The sequence below is a fragment of the Lucilia cuprina genome, chromosome 3 (genome assembly GCF_022045245.1).
Source record: "Lucilia cuprina isolate Lc7/37 chromosome 3, ASM2204524v1, whole genome shotgun sequence".
NCBI lineage: Eukaryota > Metazoa > Arthropoda > Insecta > Diptera > Calliphoridae > Lucilia > Lucilia cuprina.
The window spans coordinates 41,837,858-41,862,831 of NC_060951.1; the positions used below are offsets into that span (position 1 = coordinate 41,837,858).

The 24,974-nt window shown below is 31.1% G+C and overlaps 1 long non-coding RNA gene across 1 annotated transcript in view; it reads left to right on the top strand.

Annotated features, from left to right (window-relative positions):
* The window catches only part of LOC124419094, a 97,311-nt gene that overhangs the window by 16,683 nt on the left and 55,654 nt on the right, over positions 1 to 24,974 (top strand). Inside the window, exon 2 of the long non-coding RNA XR_006940398.1 lies at positions 1,736 to 1,754. This is a non-coding gene — a long non-coding RNA (uncharacterized LOC124419094). The remainder of the gene's footprint in view (positions 1 to 1,735; positions 1,755 to 24,974) is intronic.

The following is a 24,974-nucleotide window of genomic DNA, read 5'->3' on the forward strand; positions in this document are numbered from 1 at the left end:
AGCTTGTCTGAGTCGATCGGTATACCTTAAGATGTGAGACCAATATTTTTGTGCGTTACAAACTTCGGCACAAACGCATAAAACCCTCCCAGCTATGGTGGTGTAGGATAAAAAATCTATTTTTTATGAAAATAGGGCTTCTAATTAAGAAATCAAAATTTTTATAAATAATAAAAATTTTTTTGTTTAAATCATATTATTGTGAACTATAGGCTCATTAGTGAAAATTCTTTTTTTTTTACTTGGAAAATTAAATTTTTATTTGAAAATTTTTATTCGTATTTTTGTAGATGTATTCCCAAATACATTTAAATGTAAAAACTATTTTATTTTATTTAGTCAATTTCTGAAATACGGACATGTCGATTAATTTTTTTTAATAAATAACAAATATGTAGCTTGACAATAATGTCATTGTAGTAGCATTTTAACAACAACTATATAATTAGAAAGTATAAAAATCTTTAAATTTTCCTTGCACCACAACAGATCTTTGAAATGTATATTCTGTTAACAATTTAATTTCCCATTAAACCACAACAAGCACAAGTGTACTAAATCAACTCATCAAAGGTCTGGACAGATAAAAGGCAAACCTAACTATACCGATACTAATCCAAAGACAATTATGGTTTCTGAAACTGGGAAACAACAGAAGTTGTTCAGAATCTAACCAACAATTGACAAAAGCTTAAAAATAAGTTTTATTTTTTTAGTAGTTGCAACAACAACAATTCATTTACTCAATAACAATTTGAGGTTGCGCATGCGCAATTAGTAGCCAACAAATGTATAGAATGAATAAATGTATGAACGGATCATTGAATGGATCTTTTAGTTGTCTGAATGTTGAAAATAATGATGACATTGTTATTTGAGGTTTTATGTTGCTGTTGGTTTTTTTTTTAAATTGAGCTAAACATTCAAGCAAATGAAGTAGAACACAAGTAGTAGCAATTAAATGGTCATAAGGCAAGAACTTTTAGATGAGTGGTGATCAGGTAAGTGAAGAGCTTAAGAGAGGAGTAGAGCTTTTTATGGTAGTCAGCCAGAAGAAGTGTAATGATGCTTTACACAAAGAGCAATTTTGTGACAACCACAAAAATTTAACAATTGGTGATTAAATATAATGTCGACAGTAGCTGTTTTTTTGTCTTTTTTTGATTTAATGTTTTTTTTGTAGTTTTTACTTTTTGGAACAAAAGAAACCACAAATAGCCATGAGTAAAGGGGACAACTAGCGTGACAACATCAAATAACTTGATGACAGTAGCTTGTGGTTATAATCGATGGAAAAAATACTTTTTTCTATATATTTTGTTGTACTTCATAGCTGACATTAACTACCAACCGTCAAGTACCGAATAATGACAATTGACAAATTACATTTCGTGGTCACTTACAATTGTTTAAATGGGCTTTTTTTTATTGTTTTCTTTTTTTTTCTTATTTCGTAGCTTCTGTCAATGACAAATATATACGTATTTACCGAAAAGTGGTTAAAAATGAGACAATAATTTTGTAGTTAACAAATATTTGTGGGTCTTAATTTTTTTAGAATTTATTTTTTTTGTTTAATTTGGCTTTCAACACTTAATTGTTAAAGTTTGTTTTTTAGGCCAATGTTTGGTTTAACTCTATTGTTTTCTTATTTATTAAAGTTTATGTATAGTTTTGTCTAAATTCTAAACAGTAGCCCATACTTTTAACACAATTACTTTTATCTTCTTTTCAGAAAAGGGAAGAGAGTCTTGGTAAGTACCTTATTCCTATACTTAGAAATTTTAATATCAGTTTGATCAACAGGCAGTCTAAAAAATTGACTAAGGCGGAATCTATAGTTGAAACTATAGTATAGTATATTATCTGTCTTATTGTGCAGTACAAAGTCGGCACTTTAGTCTGATCTAAAGTTTTATTTTATAGTCTAAACATAATTTTACTGTAATCCATACTATGGACTAGTTAATAGTCTTCACTATATTCCAGTCAGTATTCAAGTCTATAGTCTGGTTTATAGTTTAGCATTTAGCCCAGTCTATTGTTTGGACTATAGACAATTCTATAGCCTGAACTTCAGTTCACTTAATAGTTAGTATTGTAGTCTATTCTATAGTCTGCAATATGGAACAGTCTATTGTTTGATCTATGGTTCATTTTATAGTCTGAGCGATAGTCCAGTCTAGGCTGCAGTCTGAACTATAGTCAGAATTACAGTATGGTCTATAGTCTACTCCATAGACTTATCTAAAGTCTGGATTCCAGTCTTCTCTATATGGTTAATATTGTCTGGACTTAGTCCAGTTTATATTCTATACAATAGAATATAAACTAAAGTTTAAACTTTACATAAACTATAGTCCATTTTATTGTCCGCAATATAGGAAAGCTTATTGTTTGGATTATTGTTCTTTCTATAGTCAGAACGATAGTCCAGTCTAGGCTGTAGTCTAAACGGTAGTCTGGATTATAGTCCATACACTAATTCAAAGTCTGGATTCAAGTATTCTGTATATGTTAATATTGTCTGTATTATAATCTAGTCTATAGTCTGGATTTTACTCCAGTTTATATTCTATACAATAGAATATAAACTAAAGTTTAAACTTTAGTTAAACCTATAAGGTGAAAAAGAATTTTGTTTATTTGAATAGACAGTTTAGTTCCTTCATAAAATTGAAAACATTTTAATGGAAAAACAATTAAGAAATTACGGTCGCGCGAGGCCGACCATATAATACCCTGCACCTGTTACAAAAATAAAGTGAGGTTAAGTTTTCAGATATACATACTTAGGGCGGGTTTTACAGATAAAGATAATCTACATTCTTTGTTTAAACCTAGTTTAATATATGTTTCGTGTTTTACAGTTATCAGTAAAGTTACTTATTATCTTAGTTTAACTGAGTGTAATTGGCCAATTAAACTTTAAGTTATAAGTGAGAAAACATAATTAACAAAAACAATTAAACAATGATTTCGGAAGAACAAAAACTTAATATTTTATGTACTCTGCAATTTTCTGATTTGTTTTGTTTTATTTATTATTGTTTTAAATATTTATTTAACATTTTTCCAAAATTTTTCATTTTACAAAAGTATTGTTTGTAAAAAACAGCTGTTCATTCTATATGTTTTTGAGTGAAAAGTTGGCAATACTAACAAAGTTAACTGAGCTTAAATGTAAAACTGAAAAACACAATCATCGTTTAAAGTCCGCCTAAATTTGTTCGGAGTTTAATCTAACAGCAAGTTAAGCCTTGTTTAACTGAGTAGTAAGAAACCCGCCCTTATGCCATTTATTGTTGATTATAATTATGGACAATCAAGTCAAATTTTGAAGGAGGCTTTTTATAGGGGCCATATACTTATAAAGTTCATGAGGGTCATAGTATTGCACTTGGTTTTGTAGCTTGGCGGTTTCAGTTGTATGGGGGCTAGGTGAAATAATAGACTTCGTCTACGTTTCCATAGGAATTCTAATGTCAAATTTCATTGAATTATCTCCAAAGTTACGACGTGTAGTTTGATTACAAAGTTTACAAGCCCTATTCGATGGTTGCGTCCTGTAGTTTGATTACAAGATAGGACAGACAGACGGACAGACAGATAAACAAACCGATTCTGAGCCGATTGGTATACATCAAGGTATACATCAACAAGATCAGCACAAATCCAATATACCCTCCCCACTAAAGTGGTTTAAGGTATAACAAAAAGTGGTTTATTTCACGCTTAAAGTTTTGACACTTAAAAAATTGTTTGTTATTCGACTATTAGACATGGTTTAGAAATACCTCGAAATGGTCTGTCAATTTTATCAAATCCTCTTTTTGTATGTCACCTACCCCCACTAAGAAGTTGATTTGCAACAACATGAGTATGTAGAGTTTTGATGTATTTCTTATGTATATCAACTGTTGTTGGATATACATATACATTTTTTTTGAGGTGGTGCATGCCACTAATTGATCGATTGTCTTTAACCAAGACTTATGTTGTGTTGTTGTTATTATTATTATTGTTGTTTTAGTTAATGTATTTTATTGTTGCCACATACAATTTACTAGTGCAATATTGCCAACCATCTAACGTTTGTTGTAACCGTCTTTACCAGTAGTCGATCGCTGAAGCGTGTTACATGTATGAATATTGTCTGTTGTTTTTGTTGTTATTGCTATTATTTGTGTCCGCTGCTGTTGTTGTCTACTGCTTATTGGTGGCAATTGTGTGGTTTGTTTGTTTTCTATTTCGTCTTCAACATGGACAAGTCCATTTCAGTTACATAGAAAAAAAACTTTATATTCGAAGCACTGAGTTGTGTTGACATGATGTTACACCGTTTCTTTTTTTTTACTATGAACGACAACGGAGTGCGGTGGAATACCATCATCGAATTGTAGAAACCAACAAAAAAAAAGTTATTCGTAATAATGAAAACACAACAGCAATGAGCCACTTGTGCCATTGCCGTCAACCAAGCGCAACAAATAAATTAGAGCGTTAATATTGTTGTTATTTGCTTTGCTTCTTGTTGTTGCAAGTTGTTATTTTGGTATTTTATGTTGTTGTTGCTATTACTACTATTGCGGGTTTCTTTGTTTTTTTTTTTTTTTTTGTTAAAGTTGTGTGTCTATAAGATGGCCATTAGAGAATTGGTCACTTTTGGTCAATAGACAAACACAACAGTAGTCGTTGGTTGGTAAAGTGTCGTAACCAACAAAATATTCATATGGACTGTATGAGTCAACCACTTACAAAAAAAAGAAAAAAACTTGGACGTAATGAAAAACATTTACAACAACATTTTGCAATTAAATTGCGATTTCAAAATATTTATTTATGGCTTCTTTAAAAAAAAAATTAACAAAAATTTGTTGAAGGCTGTTTTTTACAAAAAAAAAAAAAAAAACACTATCATATAAAAATAATATGAATGTCTAAATTAAAACAATGGAGGACAGTAATGGCGTTACAGTTAAATTTAAATGAATGTTTTGCAATTTACTGCATGATAAGAGTTCTGATCGGTTACTTGTCTATATGATGACACACTCGAGAATAATTTTAAACATTTGGTTCCACTCGTCAGATGTACTATTGTATAGTGTTAGATCCAATCTGTAGCCGTGAGATATCTCAGGATATCATAATGCTTAGACCCAGATATCTCACCAAGGCAAAGTAACTTCAAAGAAAACAGTTTCTCTTAATGAATAGATCAGGTCATTCGAAGAGAAGATGGAAGACCTTTTCTTACTATTCCCTGTCATTGCAACTGCGACAGTTTTCATTTAAGGGGACCCAGGCCGTCTTGCAGGTCTCATTAGCACCGAGTGTCCTGTTGTTACTAGGAAGGAATAGGAAGAACGTTTCTTACTATTCCCTGTTTTTGCAACTGCGACAGTTTTCATTTAAGAAGAGCCCAAGCCGTCTTAAATGTCTGATTAGCACCGATTGTCCTGTTGTTACTAGAGTCAATGTCGATATATCCAGTCTGTTCTCCTGTGGCTCCTTTACAAGTGTCTAGGTTATTCTTCCTATTTTCAGCCTTTTGAAGATCAAATCTAAAAAGCTACTCTTGATAAAATCTTACTGGGTTGCTACCAAAACGGCGTTGAAGATATCAAGAGCAGATCCCGTTCAGGCAATCTTATCTGCATGTTCATTTCCAAACAAGGGTAATGTTAGACAGGCGACCAAGCCTTGACAGATCGATGTTGTATTGTCTAACTAATAGGGAAGTGGTAGTATAAGAATTTAGCAAGGGAAGTTCCGCAGGACTTTCGACAACAATTCCTATGTTACTGGGAATATTAAGGTCATGTATTTCAGCCTGAGAGATACTACCACAATTGTTGGGAAGACGGTGAGATATACATACTTACTTACTTACTTCAGCTTCTTTAAAGAAGACACCAGAATCAACACCATAGTTCATTTTAGAACCATCTGTAAAGATTATGATGATATATTCGCTAGGTAGGTTACCTTGACATCAGTTCCTCCTGGAGGCTTAAAATTTATGTTCTTGGACATCAACTTTCGAACGAATTAAGCCTCGCTGCAAGCAGATATGGCTAAAATATGCAGATCTATTGGTAGAATGTGCAATATATTCCTCAGAGCTTCTAAAGGGCAAGTTTTTAGAGCACCTGTTAGCCCAATGCATGCTGATCTCTGAACTTTGTACAGCTGGTATACAACAAATTTATTCTTAGCCGAAGTTTACCATACATGTAGTCTATATATAAGAATAGGACAGAGAGGGGAAACCTCTACAAACAAATATTCCTGCAAAACATATGACAGCTACTATAAGATTTCAAAAAATCTTAAAACTATTAATAAATTTCGTATACAATCGCAACTCTTATCAGGATTATTCAATGAACCAACTTAAGTCGTACATATAGAGTAACATGATATTAAAACATAACCCAGCCCCAAATCCAACAAAAACAAATCAAACATACTTGTTGTACTTGTATGTTTTTACAGCAACAACAATATAGAAAATTTAATAAAAAAAATATATAAAATCACACACAGTGGGAAGGAAAAGTACAGAAAAGTTCTATGGCAGTAAAAAAAGAGTAAGAGAAAAAAATCGCAACAAAAATTAAACAGGAGACTTCAATTTCATCAAAATCGTGACTTTATGTCACGTTTTGGCAGTCAACACAAAATAGTTGCTGTTGCTGCTGCTGCTGTCGCTGGTAACATTATACATCCAAACCAACATACGATATATTGTAAATAACTATAAGTAATAAGCAATAACAACAGCAGCAGCAGAAGTAATATAGCAACACCAACAATTACAAGATCAACAACCAATGAATGAATGACTGCTGTGGTGTTGCTGATGAACTTTTATAAACCAAATTGGTTTTGTTTTTTGTTCAAAATAGTTTTGAATTTTTTTACGTTTTAATACAGAAGTGTTTTTAAAAAGTCCAAAGTAATTCACTGAGATAGTAACCCCCTCAAAAAAAAAAAAAAAAAAATAAAAACATGATGTCGACGATGACGATATTGGCTTAAATAAAACAAAAAAAGACAGTGCAATGCTTTTAATCTGTAGTAGGCAAACACAACTTGATCGTTTGGAGAGCTTTTTATACAGTGGGCAGAGAATAAAAGACTGTAGACTATAGACTATAGCCTAGACGTTAGACTAGACTATAGCCTAGACGTTAGACTAGACTATAGCCTAGACGTTAGACTAGACTATAGACTAGACTATAGACTAGACTATAGACTAGACTATAGACTAGACTATAGACTAGACTATAGACTAGACTATAGACTAGACTATAGACTAGACTATAGACTAGACTATAGACTAGACTATAGACTAGACTATAGACTAGACTATAGACTAGACTATAGACTAGACTATAGACTAGACTATAGACTAGACTATAGACTAGACTATAGACTAGACTATAGACTAGACAGATTATAAACTAGTCTATAATTGACACTTAAACTAGTATTTACTTTAGATACTAAACTGTTTTTATATCCATTTCATAACCTTGTATTAATTTTAAATCATTGAAAGTCCTGACTTTTTTTCATCACTCGCTGTACAATCTAAAATCAAAACATTACAAGCGGAAGCTTTAAAGTGAATATAAGAAGCACAGAGTGCTATTTTAGTGCAATTTCTAACGCCTTTTATGATCAATATGCTTAGCTAATGTTTAAATATTGCAATAGGTGGAAAAGATATTGAACTCTTAACATTTTCTCTTCTTACCAGTACGAGTTCGGCCCAAAACATTAGATAGACTACGGCATTTATTAACTAAAATTGAAAGAAGCTAAAAAATTTACTAAAATAAGAAAAGGAAATCATAAATGAAAACTAACTGATATTAACATAAGGTTAAAAATTTAACAGAGCTAGGCGCAGACTGGCGCTACCATAACATAAATACCTTTTAGCTTAAAAGAGTTCAATATAAGTCCTTGTGTTTTATTAAGAAAACCATAAAAAATTATGAACAAAAACTTTTTAAATCGACCTTCTTTAATATTACACTAAAATGCTAAAGATATAATACGGCTGTTTAGGTTTTTATGTTTAAAAGTCCTTTTCCGTTGCTAAAGCATTTAAATTTTCGTTACACACTTTTTTTCAATGCGCATGTGCGTAGACTTTTTTTCCATTCCATTATCAAACATATTAGTTGGAGTTGGTGTTATAAAGCCTTCTCTACATTAATATATAGACAGTATTTGTGGTGTTGCGAGTAGCATGACGAATTAAATTCCTTATATTTTTTATATCTTTAATTCAAATTAAAAAGACTACAACCAGACCCATGTAATATGAGTACAAGCGTTTAATCGAAACGTTTTTCTCTATATATTAAAACAAAAAAAAACACAAAAGATCTACCACAATAACAGCACAAACAACAGCAGCGGGATCAGCAGCAACAACAACGACATTGATCATTGACTAAACGATTAAAACAACGATGACGATGAGGATCATGACCATGATGATCAATGTGGTTGGTTGCTAGTGATCATCATCATTTTCATTTATACATTTTATACATAAATACTCTGAGGCATTATGAGAATTTCGCGGTGGTAAACGTTTGTTTTCTTGCAACAAAGCCAACACTAGTGGTGGCGTATTATAATTATTGTACACTCTTCATATTACGACTAAAAGAAACTGTTAAACTGTTTTTTTTTTATTCAACCACAGATGTTCGAAATTTGAAACAAATAAAACATGAGAAAAAAATATTTATTGTAAGAAAAACAGAGAGCAAAAAAGCATAAATGCAATTATTTTATAACTTATCAACACAATAAAAGGACATTCATATGTATGTATGTAGGTAAACGTTTGTAAGTTTGTATGTTCGAATGTCCATCTGTAATTTAATACCCCGATGGTGATGATGGTGTGCTGATGACCATTGCGGTTTTTATAAAAAATGCTAAAATATTGTTAACATAGTTCATCACACATCGATGTTGTGCAAATTAAATGGGACCAACTTATTGTGTTTTTATATCCCATTGACCTTTATCTTATTTCTCATAACATGAGATCGGTAAAATTGGACTATATAAACCAAGCTCAAAGAATACTCTATAGTGCAGGTATTAAAGTCCAAACGAGACTATTAATGAGACTATATATTACAAAACGTATCTGACTATAACAAAGACTACGGTTGTCCAATATTGTACATAAGAAAGACTTAACCATAGGACTATAGTCCACAGTAGAAGAGGGACTATAGTTGAGGCTGAAGCCTAGATTATACACGAGATTGTAGTAAATACCACAGACTAGACTAGAGTCCAGATTATAGAATTTTGACTGGACTACAGAGCTGACTATAGACGAACATATAGTCCACATTCGACTAGACTCCAAGCTGTTGATGAGATTAAAAACCCCACTATATCCGTGACGTTAGTACAGATGATATTCGAGACTATAAACTAGTCTACAGTCGCTTATAGATGGGACTGTAATAGTAACTATAGCTGAGACTATAGACCATACTATGGACGAGGCTATAGTCCCGATCGTAGACTAGACTATAGGCGAGACTATCTCCTACACCATAGATAAGTTTACAGTTTAGTCTATAGACGAGGATATAAGTAATTCAGACTGTAAACTAAATTATAATCCAAACTGTATACTAGACTATAGTCCAGATGATAGCCTCTTCTACAGTTTGGACTATAGTCTCGTTCATAGTTCATAAACTGGACAGTGCTCTCGTTTTTTTTTCTCAACTAGAGTCTCGTTTAATGTCAGGAATATAGCCTTTACTATAGTCCAGACTATAGCTTTACTATAGTCCAGACTATAGCCTTTACTATAGTCCAGACTATAGCCTTTACAATAGCCCAGACTATAGCCTATACTATAGTCCAGACTATAGCCTATACTATAGTCCAGACTATAGCCTATACTATAGTCCAGACTATAGCCTATACTATAGTCCAGACTATAGCCTATACTATAGTCCAGAATATAGCCTATACTATAGTCCAGAATATAGCCTATACTATAGTCCAGACTATAGCCTATACTATAGTCCAGACTATAGCCTATACTATAGTCCAGACTATAGCCTATACTATAGTCCTGATTATAGCATATAGTATAGTCTGACTATAGCCTATACTATAGTCCAGACTATAGCCTATACTATAGTCCAGACTATAGCTTTTACTATAGTCTAAACAATATCCTTTACTATAGTCAAAACTATAAAAGAGACTATAGTCAACACTATAAACCAGACCATAGTCAGGACTATAGTGCAGGCATACTATGAACGAAACTTTAGACCAGATAAGTGATGCTATAATCCTTATTATGTTAAAAATAAAAATTACAAAGCCTAACTTTCATTTGGTCACTTTAAGTAGATATTAACGTTTCTTATTGTTTCATAATTTTCTTTTCATAAATATTTTTATTTTTTTTTTTTGTTTCGTACAAATATGACAGGCGGTCACAATTTATGATGTGTGAAGTTGGGCGAATATTCATTGAACACTTACTAACGTATGTATGAATGTACATATAAATGTATGTAGTATGTATATCTGTCTGTCCACGGCTGTCCGTCTGTCGTTTATGTTGTAAGTATGTACGACAACTTAAGTCTCATGTACCTTGTCCACCATATGGGTTATTGTTGCTGGTTACTTTCATGCCTCATAATCTTACCCATACATTTTCATGTTGTGTCTTCCTTTGAGTCTCCTAAGTTTAATCAAAAATTGCACATAATTTTTATTTTTTTATATACTTTTTGCTTTCCGATGAAGCGTTGAAATGTTACGCTAATGTTAATTAGATTTTGTTGCTTTTTTATATATGCATGTATATTCCGAGTACATTCTGATGACGGTCTTTTTATCCTGTTTTGTTTGGGTTGGTTTGGTCGGTCGATTAGTTGTTGGTTGTTTAAGCTGGTGTTGTGGTTGTTGTGTAATTTGTTTCTTTTTTGTTTTTTTTTTTGTTGTTACTTCAAAATATGATGTATGTAGTTTTAATTAGACATAATTGACTTTATGAGGTAAAATTTATATGTTAAAAATATTATACTTATTATATTTATTCTTATTTTTCTCTCATTTTATTGCCAACATTTTATTACAAATTTTTATAGTATATGTTTGTCGTATATCCTGTGGATATAAGATATAAATGACTTAATTAGATTTCTTTGAAATAAATAATAGTTGAGTGTTGAAGCTTTGTAATGGTGCCCCCATATTGTCAAATAATATAGAAATTAAATTTATTACAACACTTATTTATAATATAATTATTTTAATTAATCAGGCTCAAAGTTTTATATACTTTATTACAAGGAAATATTTATAAAATAAAATTCAACTGGAAAACAGTAAAAATTAGTAGGCAAATCCGAGAAAATTTTAACTTTATGATCTTTTTATAGTATTTCTTCCGATTTTCTTCTTGGCACCTAGTAGCAATACTTTAACATAGGTACATGTAAATTCACTTAAAAAAAATTGCTTGTGTAATCATAAAACCTTGACAATTTTTTCTTTCTTTAAAATCAACTTTATATAAATTACTAATTTATGCACCCAACCAACGGCTTGAAACAATGAATTTATTTCTTCTCTCCAAAATAAATGCACTAAAATTAAAAATGAACAAAAAAATCATTATAATAAAACGACAATTTTCTTAAAAGGAAACCCAAACACAACACACAGAAGAGACATGTCTTTAAGCGACAAGTGCATTTATGTGTCTTTCAAACCATATACGAACACAAAAAGACACTTGATCATTGTCACTGGATGATTGTTGAGAAGTTTAAATGCTACATACGAATATGAAAATATGTAGAAAATAAAGCCACAGAAATGTATACTTCTTGAATGCAACATTTCAGTTAAACGGATGGAACGATCTTTTTATGCTGCTTTAGTTGGTTACAACGAAAAATCTCATGAATATTTAAACGTCACATTTCGTCGCACTCTTCGTGGCGGTGACCACATTAATAATGCGTTGGATGTTTTGCTTACAAGCAGGGCAGTGGAAGGAGAGGCAATTGTTTCCTCATTATAGATAATAATTTAGATTTAGCTATGTCTGACCATTCTTGCAGCCAATTTTCTGAAAACCCCAATTATTTACATATTATATGACCTACACAATGCGCGATTTCTCAAAAATAATTAATGAAATAGAACTAGAACTGAACTAGAACTGAGCTAGAACTGAACTGGAACTGAACTAGAACTGAACTAGATTTAAACTAGATCTGAACTAGAACTGAACTAGAACTGAACTAGAACTGACCTAGAACTGAACTATAACTGAATTACAACTGAACTAGAACTGAACTAGAACTGAACTTGAACCGAACTAGAACTGAACTTGAACCGAACTAGAATTGAACAAGAACTGAACTAGATCTGATCTAGAACTGAACTAGAACTGAACTAGAACTGAACTAGAACTGAACTAGAACTGAACTAGAACTGAACTAGAACTGAACTAGAACTGAACTAGAACTGAACTAGAACTGAACTAGAACTGAACTAGAACTGAACTAGAACTGAACTAGAACTGAACTAGAACTGAACTAGAACTGAACTAGAACTGAACTAAAACTGAACTAGAACTGAACTAGAACTGAACTAGAACTAAACTAGATCTGAACTAGAACTGATTAAACTGACCGAACTACCCAGTTCGGTCCGACAGTCCCGAACTACCTATTCAACCTACCATTTAGGATTACCCTTTGCCACTAAGCGTCCAAGTGACTAACTGCTCTAACTTATGCTTGTTCTACGAGGTAGTCATTCGTCAGCTCATAGGTTAAGAAGATATGTACTGACAATGCATTTCGAATGCATTCACTCCACACTTTAAGTATTCAAAATATTAAAATACACATATCCTTCCGTTAAATACACCTCTGCTTTTTAAAAACATTGGCTACACTATTACATTTTATTTTAACAGTTGTACACCAACAAGTGTCGTCTTATCCAGAATAAGTTTGTTACATGCAGTATTTTTGTATGAAATGTTCATTTGTATCTTATGCATCAAGTTTTTTTTCCTAGTTTTCCTTGAAATATTGCGGCAAACTATTTATTACTTTTTCTTAGGGGCTGACAAGTGTCTTTATTTTCATACCAACTGGGCATAAAACTGGTGATACATACGAATGATCGTATGAAAGTATGCAATATTATAGAGGATTTTCACCCAATGATAAGTATGGTTAATAAAGTTGGAATACAAAAAAGACTTTTGTTATGTTCATCATCAAATTGTTGACTATCTTCTCGATCTTTAGTTGGATTTAATTTCATGGCATGATAGTTAAAGAAAATGTTTCATTATTAAACTTACAAAAAAACACATATTCAGATGACGTGACATGTTTTGTATGAAAAATTGTACACAACATTTTAACTACTGTACTGTATTGTAATGTTATACGTAAGTAGTAAGGGTTAAAACACATTTTAAAATGCTTTCAGTTTTTTAACCAAAAAATGTCCACCCCATTAAAAAAAACAAGTGCTAGTAAAAACGTTTTTATATTTTTAAGTGAAATTGTTTTCTTTGTTGTCCTGTTAATGACCTTTAATTGTCGACTTTTTGTTTTATATGTTTTATGGTGTCGTTAGTGAAATTATAATCAATGCTGATAATCTTTAATATTTTATAATTTTAGGTTTTCTTGATGTTGCTTCCTAAAAGGTCACGCCAATTTTATGACGTTTTTAGTTTTTTTTTTTTTTTGTTTTTATTATAATTCATCTTTTTTATGTTGTTTTGAAAAAATGCAGGTGTCCAGCTTTGTTATGTCATGGTTATTAAAATTTAGTAATGTTGTAATATGTTGTCTTTGTTTTGTATTTTTTCTTAATGTAAAGTTTTTAACTAGAACTTAACCACAACTGAACTAGAACTGAACTAGAACTGAACTAGAACTGAACTAGAACTGAACTAGAACTGAACTAGAACTGAACTAGAACTGAACTAAAACTGAACTAGAACTGAACTAGAACTGAACTAGAACTGAACTAGAACTGAACTAGAACTGAACTAGAACTGAACTAGAACTGAACTAGAACTAGAACTGAACTAGAACTGAACTAGAACTGAACTAGAACTGAACTAGAACTGAACTAGAACTGAACTAGAACTGAACTAGAACTGAACTAGAACTGAACTAGAACTGAACTAGAACTGAACTAGAACTGAACTAGAACTGAACTAGACTGAACTAGAACTGAACTAGAACTGAACTAGAACTGAACTAGAACTGAACTAGAACTGAACTAGAACTGAACTAGAACTGAACTAGAACTGAACTAGAACTGAACTAGAACTGAACTAGAACTGAACTAGAACTGAACTAGAACTGAACTAAAACTGAACTAGAACTGAACTAGCACTGAAGTAGCACTGAACTAGAACTGAACTAGAACTGAACTAGAACTGAACTAGAACTGAACTAGAACTGAACTAGAACTGAACTAGAACTGAACTAGAACTGAACTAGAACTGAACTAGAACTGAACTAGAACTGAACTAGAACTGAACTAGAACTGAACTAGAACTGAACTAGAACTGAACTAGAACTGAACTAGAACTAGAACTAGAACTGAACTAGAACTGAACTAGACCTAACTAGAACTAAATTAGAACTAAACTAGAACTGAACTAGAACTGAACTAGAACTAAACTAGAACTGAACTAGAACTGAACTAGAACTGAACTAGAACTAAACTAGAACTGAACTAGAACTGAACTAGAACTGAACTAAAACTGAACTAGAACTGAACTAGAACTGAACTAGAACTGTGCCAGAATTGATTAAGTACTAATCTAGTACTAAACTAGAACTGAACTAGAGCTGCGCCAGAACTAAACTAATAATGCAATGAACGAGAACTGTAACAAAACTCATGTTGAACTACTTAGAACTACGACATCGTTAGGTGTGTTGTACATATCTAAGAAATTATAATACATAACTGACATATCAGACCTAATGTTGAATAGTTCTGATTCCACAATTGTATTGAAAATTTTAGACCTATCAAACCTAAAATTTTACAACTGTAAAGCAAAATCATGTTTAACAGACATTCATGTCGGTAAACGTCAACTAGCGTGTGGCGTTACAGTATGGTCTTTCAACTCCACATTTTAAGATGGATGATGTGCATCAAAGCGTCCCATACAACAATTTCTAATAAGACATCTATGCATGCGTTCGTCCAGTGGCATCTTTAAAATATTTTTATATTTATTTATTTTTTTTCGTTTTGTATTATTTTGCTTGCAAAATAATGATAATGGTGGCTCTAATGGTTGGTTGGTTGGTTGCCTCAAAGATTGTTGGCAGTAAGTACATTTTTCTTTTAAGTTTTACTGTATTGTATTGTGTCGTTTCGCTTTCTTGCCTGCTTGACAATGTGGAAAATCAATGCGTGAATTTGGGACAAAACCATACACCGACCGTTGTATGAATGAATGGCTTGGCTGTGGAAAACATTCCAAACATATAACCAACACAAAATTGTGATGTTGTATTGGGGCTGCTGCTTGTAGCTGTTACTCCTTGTGATGAAGATGGCGCTGTTGATGAGTTAGGTACAATGATGACGATGACTTTGTTGGGTGTTGCTGTATTGTTGCTGTTGTTTTACTTATGGATGTGTTAAAAATGCTAGATACCTATTACTGTTTGCTTGGCTGTGGTTGGTTGCATGCCTCTTAACATGGGCTATTTACGGTTTTATAGTCTTAACTGTCCATTTCATGTTAAGAGGGGTTTTGTGTTTTTTTTTTTTCTTAAATACACTTTGGTCTCAAAATCTACAATATTTTTTTTTATTCAATTTTTGTTTTCTACTGTTTAAATTAAATTCGTGCAATTTTATTTGCTATATGATTATTGTTTAAGACATTCATTTGATTTCGCAATAGAAATCTTGTATTGTGTACTCGAGTACATTACATTGGTGTTGTACTTGTAAAAGTAAAATTCATATGTGCGAGTTAGTTTCTTGTTAAAATTTGTTGTAGCAAATAATTTTTCTTTTTTTATGATATTTTATTTGTTAAAGTTAATGTTCAGCAAATGTGGACTATTTAATTAGTAGTTTAGGTTGGGTAATTTAATAATGTTGATGCTCCTCCAGTACAGTTTAAGAAGGTGCTGTGTGCCTGCACACGCACTTCAATTTGCTGTCCGTAAATATGCGTGTCTTTTGGTAGATTATTGTAGTTTTGTATCTATTGTGTGTGAGTGTGTGATTTTTTGCTGTTTATAATTTAAAAATGTAAATTAAAGTGAAATCCGATTTAGTAAATTAAAAAATATAAATAAATTGTTACACTTGGCTGATTATGGATATTTGAATGTTTCACTATATTTGTAGATACATATGTATGTATATTGTATAAATGCTAACATAATAAATCATATAGAAAACTTTGGTCTGTTATTAACATCAACTAAACTTGCCATTATTCATTACAACCATATACTTTCAACAAATTTGTAATAGAACTTTTTTTTTAAGTGGAGTAGTAACACTAGAAAAATTTATTACAGACTAGTTAAAGTTAGTTAATCTTTATGTCGTGGAAGAAAATTTGTATCACTGTTAGCTCTTGTAAGGGAAAATTAAACGTAAATTTTCTTTGACAATACATCAGATAAGAAAAAATAATAAAATTTAAATTTCTTTTATAACACATTTTTATAACACATCCAAATATTAGTCGTATATGTCGGTACTTTAGAAGCAGAAAAAAAGTAAAAAATCCAGAGAACATTGTATAGTTTGTTAAAGAAATAAGCTTCTCCGAATATGGTTTTCGAGATATTAGTTTAAAAAACCCTGTTATTTGGTTATATGAAAAGCGTTTGAACAGTTCTTAGACACTTATATTTATAAAATGTTTCATGTACTTATAAACCTTAATGTTAAACAACTAACGATTAGTTCTTTAGAAAAGTATATTTTGATCGTTACATACAACATTTTTTAAGCAGCTTTAACCTTTTATTTGAAACCTCTCGATCAGGGCAAGGATTTCTATACAAATGCATGTTTTTAGTCAGTAACTCAAAATAACTTTAAACTAGTTTTCCTTTCGAATCAAAGAATTTGCTATTAAATGACATCGATTTGTTGTTGCATGTTTTTGCATATTTTGTTATAAAGGCATAAATTGCATATTTTGCTTTAAATTGCATATATTTTGCATATTTCTTAAATTTTTATCGCATATTTTGCATATTTTTTTAATTATTCTAAAACAAATTACATATTTAGATTTTTTTTAATAAATATCAACAAATTTTAATACAAAATACTAACTTATTGTCACGTCCAAAAAATTGGTCTTTAAAGTTTAGTATAATTTCTGAGTCTGTCCATATATGTGTCTATATAAAAAGATAACTTGATGATATTTTGTTCTTACATCTCTCTCAAGTTCATAATTCACATCAAAACATTACAAAATGGTAAAATTAGAAAGAAATATAATTTATACAAAAATACATTCATTCACCAAATTTTATTAGAATTGCTATTAAGCTGTCACTTTCAGAAATTAGATATATACTACTTGAAGTTGTTTTTTAGACTTAAATTTGTCATTCTCGAGGTTGTGGTTCAGTTAAAGTGGTATTATAGTACATAAAGCAGTCCTTAATATCTATGAATATGTACTTTCACAGAGAAATATTTTTTGGTGCATATTTTTCACATTGTTAATGCATATTTTCCCATTTTATAGTGGATATTATAAGCGCATATTTTTTAAATTTTAAGTGCATGAAATCCTTGCCCTGCTCATGATCAGATCTTTAGTTATGCTTTTTATTTAAACCTTAAAATTATTTTGTTTATTAAATGGTGGCCAAAAGCTTGCATAAAATTTCTTTATTGAATAATTATTAAGCCAATAGCGTCGTCAAAACGATCAATTTGTAACAAACTAAAGGATAAACAATAAAACTTAATGGCCTTCAGAAGAACATGATGTATACATTTAAAAATTTGCATTTATTTAACGAATGTTATTTAATATTATTATTGACAACCTAAGGCTTTTTGATTATTTACAAGTTTGACACAAGGCGTTATTAGGTTTTTATACATTTAAGAAATTTTGATAAAAACTTATACGTATCATTATAAATAAATATTCAAGACAAAATTAGCGGACTAGCAATATGAATTGAATACAAAGATTTATATATGTATATATAAATAACCGTTAGAAGTTAAATCTTCCAAACTTTGTACAAAAGCGGGAGGCGTGGCACCACTTATATAAATTTAATACAAAAATTCGTATATATAACAATTCATTAAAACTACAATCCTTGATGTTGTATTTACAACGTTAATATCCATGTGATAATTTGTTTTTATACTCTGTACACCACTGTAGTGGGAAGGGTATTATGCGTTTGTGCTGCCAAAAATATTGGTCCCACCTTAAAGTATAGCAATCGGCTCAGAATCACTTTCTGATATCATTTATCAATGTCCGTCCGTCTGTCCGTGAGTCCATGTAAACCTTGTGCGCACGCTACAGGTCGCAATTTTTTTAAATTTGACACATACTCTTCTTTTGCTCTAAGAACGAATTCCATTGAAAATGGTTGAATAATCACGTTAAATGTTGTATTATGTCAATAAAAGTCAACAAAACTTAGTTTTGTAGAACTATACCGATTTTTGTGATGATCGGGCCTCATATTCCAGAATAAAGTAAAATACCAAATTAATTCTTAATTTTTTAAATAATCCAGATTTTTAACATAGAGTCATTCCAAAATAAATCGAACAAAAAATGCTGTTTTAAATTTTTGTCCCCTTCTTAATGCGGTTTCTATGGAGTATAAATTAGATCCTTAACTCATTTGGTTCATATTTTATGGGTCTCTGAACTAGGGCATCTCGGATATTTTTGTTCAAATTAGAAATGACGATGACTGAATAACTTTGGAACTGGTTATCCGATTTTAACAAATGATATTTCGTTCAACATGTCATCGATTACTAGTTTTTTGACATTTCATTAAAATTGCATGAAGTCCTGGCGCAAGGACCATATACAGGAAAATGTCCTTTTTCCTTGATTATCATAAAAAAGTGATATTTTAATTTTCTTGATTTTTTATGGCAAATAGACAAACTTATTGTTATTGCTATGGAAAAGTTTTAAAATGGAATTTCAATGTGTTTGGGAGTTATAGGAGTTTTTATTTAGTTACATTTACAATTTGCATAGGAAATGAGTGCATTTTATACATTTTATTTACACATTTATAGTCTAGTAAATTGAGGTTTTAATGCCGAATAAAGTAAAAATTACCACAGACCAATGTTATAAATATGATGGTGAATAATATCTGAAATAATTGAAATATAAATCAATTTAAATATCTTGTTTTTCATATATCCTACGGATTTAGGAGTCATTACAAAATTTGTAGAGAATCATACTCACTTATCATACATACATACATTCTGGTATTAAAACACAATACATATTCTTCATTTTTTTTTTCTTGTTTCGGATACTTGGATATGTTAGTTTTAGTCTTATCCATTTGAATTTTTCATATGTCATCTTAATGTACATATTTTTTTAACTTTTCCAAACTTACCAAAAACGGCAATATAGCGCCACTAATGGGGTAAATTCTTCAAGCAGATGGTGCAGATCTGTCATTGGTAAATTTTAAAAACTAAGTTTGCTGTTTTCTATACAAATTTATTAAATAAAGTATAAAAAACCAGATATTAAATTAAAACAATTTGAGACAGATTTTTTTCTATATACATTTTGTACTGCATAGCAGGGATTTGGCGAAATTACCCCAGGGGCAGGTTTAAGGTTAAATTCTTATCTCTATAATGTTTACTAAATATTATTGACATTCTATCACCATCTAATATATTTTTTCAATCACAAAACTTGTAAAAATTAGCACGAAAACTTCACAAAATGAAATAATTTCACGTCTTCCTAACCTCAATATGTACAATTAATCTTTCAAACTTTTTGGGCTGTACATAATTTTCGATTTTCTAATTATTTGGCTTTGGCAGATGTGCTCCTATGGCGCATGATCCCCTTTCGTCATAAATTATTTTAAAATTTATACACAGAAAAAATTATCGGTAGTTTCAATTTTCAATTAACATATTTTTCTCTTTGTTTATTTTTTATTTAAACAATTTTTTATTTGTCTTAATAATATCGTTGTTTAAAACCTAAGTGTACAATTTTGATAAAATTTCTAATTGATTCAATTAATTTTTTAATTGTTTGAAAAAAAATTTCTGGTTAACTTTTATATTTTAGAAAAATTTATAAAATTTGCGTAAATTTAAAATGAATTTAATTTATTTTTTTATTGTTTAATAATATTGAAGAAATGAGTTATGAAAAACAATTTTGGAAATTGGATTTATAAAAACATCTCATTAAAAGAAATTAAATACGTACAAGAACCTAAAAGGTAAAGAAGAAAGTGTTAATAGGGTGACAATGGTTATATTAACCATAATTACAGGTTTTCAAATTTAGTTGTCAAGTTGTATGACAATCTTATGTAGAACGAGCATATTTTTGTTATTATATGACATTTGTTTTTAAAGTTATGTATAATTGAAAAAAATATGTCTTAAGTAGAAACAATTAGTTCTGCCGCTGTAACTTTTAATCAACTTCTCACTTACAGTCGATCGTTACACTATCGGGGAGCAGCCAAGCGGTCAATATTATTAATAGAAACAAACCAAATGACCGTAAAAATCTTGTTTGTTTTTATTTTTTCTTTTTCAAGATGTGGCTTAAACAGTCGCAAATCATAATCACAACGACCGACGATCAGTAAAATAATTTGAGGTATTAGTAAAAAGCGATACAAATTTCAGAGAAATTAAAAAAAGGGAAGTTTTTAAAAAAGAGTTTCTTTCAATTTGTGGTTTAACGCTTTTCGCTGTGATTGTATTTCGCGATCGTACATCTGCTTTAAAATCTACTTGCTGTAATTTTTATTTATTATAAAGTTTTTCCAAAACTAAATGCTAGCGACATTATGTTGCCTGTGGTAATTTGTTTATCAAGCTTTTTTTCCTACATAAAAAATTCCGACGTTTGTCATAAATTTTCTGCATCATTATGAAAATTCTACGAGGTTTGTACGATAAGTTTAGTGCAATAATAAAAATTGTAAAAACTTTAAAAACAACTTATTTCTTCATCAAAACAAATAACTCTATAACCTTTAACTTTTCTCCCAAACCACGTTAGCGTAACAATAAACGTCACACGTTTGTGGTTTTACATTCAAAAGGGGTCGTTGTTTTTTTTTTTTCATTCATTATTTCATTATTTACTTCTCCAACTGAGTGTTTTTCTTTTCCCGTATTTACTTTATTATGATGAGTTTAATGTCACATTTTAGCCCTAAAGGCAATTAATATTTTTTCTACGTTTTACACTTTATTTTGTCTGTAAATTGTACCTGTAAAATAAACTTGTGTTTTAACTTTAAGTATAATTAGCATATGATATATTGCGACAGTATTATTAACATATTTTCATTTGTAATATGTACTTATTTCCCTAAGAATTTCCTACTACGTCTTTCTCTCTCTCTACCAGAAAAGGTAATTCAAAAACATCATCGTCACAATGTCCAACAGGTGTGCATGCGTAAAAGTGTCTTAATTATATGCGCTTACATGGTTTTGTATCTCAAGCGTTAAGTTTTAAGTTTAAATGAAAAAGAAGTGTTTAAAAATTGTCTCATTGGTTTTTAAAACCAGTTAGTGTTCGCTGTTTGAAGTAAATTAAAAAGTACATATTTGTCTGTTAGATATTCTTTTGCTGATAAGCTGGGATTAAGTTTCATACATTAAAAAAAAAGAAAATGCGTTTTTAAAATAATTTGCAAAACATGATTTCTTGTGTTCTAAAGTATTAATCTTGACATACATATGTATATGCTAAAAGGCATATAATAGGGTGTCCCCAGAATCACATTTTGGGGGAATACCAGCAAGAACTTAGAATTTAGTACTTTTATGTACTAAATTCTTAAAATGGATGTTCCCCGGGAAAATGTAGTATATAAGTAAAATACAAATTTATTTTAAGCAGCATGTCGGTTACAATTAAAATCGATAGGATATTGTCTGGACCATAGTCCCCCCGGGGCATGATTCCTTAATGATAGATTCCATCTCGGTGTATTGCAATCCAAGGGTATAGATATGCTACCAGTATCTCTAGTCTGTCGGGACTGAAAACTGGTGATACAACTTCACTCCTCAGCTTATCCTTTGTATAATTTGACATGGGATCTAACAAGAGAACTACATAATCTGGTACTACGGGTAGCCAGTTGCACGCAGGACTATGTCCAGACTGGTCAGTTTGTTGAGGTTACTTCGGGACCTCAACAAACCAAATTCCTGGGAATTTGGTTTAAACTCAAATTCCCAGGAAACTAACCGTCGGAAATGAGTTGGTGTGAATTGTATATGATACGCGATGAATGTAGAGGTATGGGCGCACCATTCCACATGTATACCTAAATGAGTGTGTCGTATGTTTTTCTTTTATGAATGTGTCGGATATATGAGAAGTGTGCTGGGTTGAATGATGATGGATGAAAGGTATTATACACAAGTGATATCATTAAATTATCCCTCCTTGTTTATACCAGAATTACCACCGTGTGTCCCTGTGAGTAAGAAAAAAGTCTCGGCTTATTTGACGGAATCGTATTTCGGTCCACCGGATACGCCTCTAGGTACTGTAGCCGACTCAACAGAGACCATCCCATCAACGTGGTTGTAAACGGAAGTGATGTTTTACATCTCGGAAGTTAAGCAACGGGACAGAGATTAGATAGCTCAAGTACTTGAGCAAAGTCCTTGTACATGGACCGGGGCAGTGGTGAGTTGTTTATTATACTCACAAAGTGATTGTAAAGTGCCACCGTTATATGGGGCTACGCGACAGGTACTCACGTAAAGCACTTTGACTTCAATGTCTGGACTAAGGTATCGACTAAGTTATAGAATACATGTATAAAAGAGATATACTCGTCTGACACCAAAATGACAACGGGTTGTTTGTCAACTAATTCCATAGAATAGACTACAGTAGAATATAAAAAATTTTGGACTTTATAATAGACAATAGTCTGGATAATATAATATAAAATAGACTGGACTATGGAAAATACTATAAAATAGACAATAGCCGGACTATAGAATAGGCAAGTCTCGAATATAAAACAGACTATAGAGTACATCGTAGTCTGGACTATATAATGAACTTTAGTCAGGGCTGTAGAATAGACTATAGTCTGGACTAAATAAAGACATTATAGTATTGACCATGGAATATACTATAGTTCAAACTATAGAATAGATTGGAGCCTATAATCTAAGCTAGACAGATAATAGTTTGAGCAATAGAAAAAATTATAGTTTGAATATAGTCTAGACTATATAATGGGCTATAAAATAGGATTTTATATAGACTAAAGAAGAGACTTTATAATAAATTGTAACCTGTACTAATATTTTGAGCGATAGTATAGATAATAGTCTGGGTATAGTTATAGATTATATAATGGTCTAATAAAAAAGACTTTAGTATAGTCTGAAGAATGTAGTATAATCTGGACTAAAGAATAGATTACAGTCTGGACCATAGAATTGACTACAATCCGGACCATAAAAAATTATAGACTGAGCCATAGATTGTCTATTTTTTATATAGTATACTACAATCAGGATTAAAGAACAGACTATGTATGGTTTTATAGAATATACATCTGGTTACTGTAATTTGAACTATAGAACTGGGCTATAATTTTTACTACATAATAAACTAGAATCTGGACTATAGGTTGTAGTCTGAACTATTGATCATATAATTTTACCCCCAATTTACCAAACTACAGAATTTAACGTAAATGAAATGATCCCCTATAAACGCACAGTAATGTAAGTAAAATATTTTTTCTTAAAGTGGGGGCGGTTTTGGAATGGTCAATTATGGACCGATTCTCATAAAACTCCGTAGAGTGATTTTTTTCATAAAAACATTCTTATGTAGAATTTTAGTGCTATAATCGTACTTTCAGTAGTGAGCGTTAAGGTCATTTTATGAGACGAACGGAGGTAAGGTTAATTATGGACCGACCTTCATAAAAATAGGTAAATATATTTTTGCTTGTAAAAAAACTTGCTTTTATCGAATTTCAGCGCTAAACTCAAATTTTTAAGTCAGTAATGGGCGTTAAAGTAAAGAAAGAATTTCGGGGGGGGGGGGGTGGCATTTGTATGGGTGCTTTGTAAAAATTTGGACGGATATTGCCCATTTCATTAGAAAACAAATCTTACATATAAGAAATATTTTCGGAAAATTTCAATCCTCTAGCTCTTTCTGTTCGGACTCTAACGTGCTTTCAACAGACTGACGGACAGACATTGCGAAATCGTCTTAGAATTTAGTAAGGACTCAGTATTTCTATGTGTTACAAACTGAAGGACAAAATCAATATATCCCCCATCTTTTTTAATCGCATGGAGACAAATCACAGGGAGACAAATTATAAAACTGGCCGTATTATACTGTAAGGCAAACAGGTCAACCCATCATGATCGTTGGAATATCACTCTAACTTTTAAGTCATATGCTCCAAATGAATGTCTGTATATTTTAGGTTTTTGATTGATTGCAGCAGTGAAAAAATGACAAGAAGTAATCACAATAAATAGTTTCCAATGATTTTGAGTTATGGGAATATTTTGTTTTCTGCTTTAACCAAAAAAGTTACCTACAAAGTGTATGTGTGTGTGTGTGTGTATATATTTGT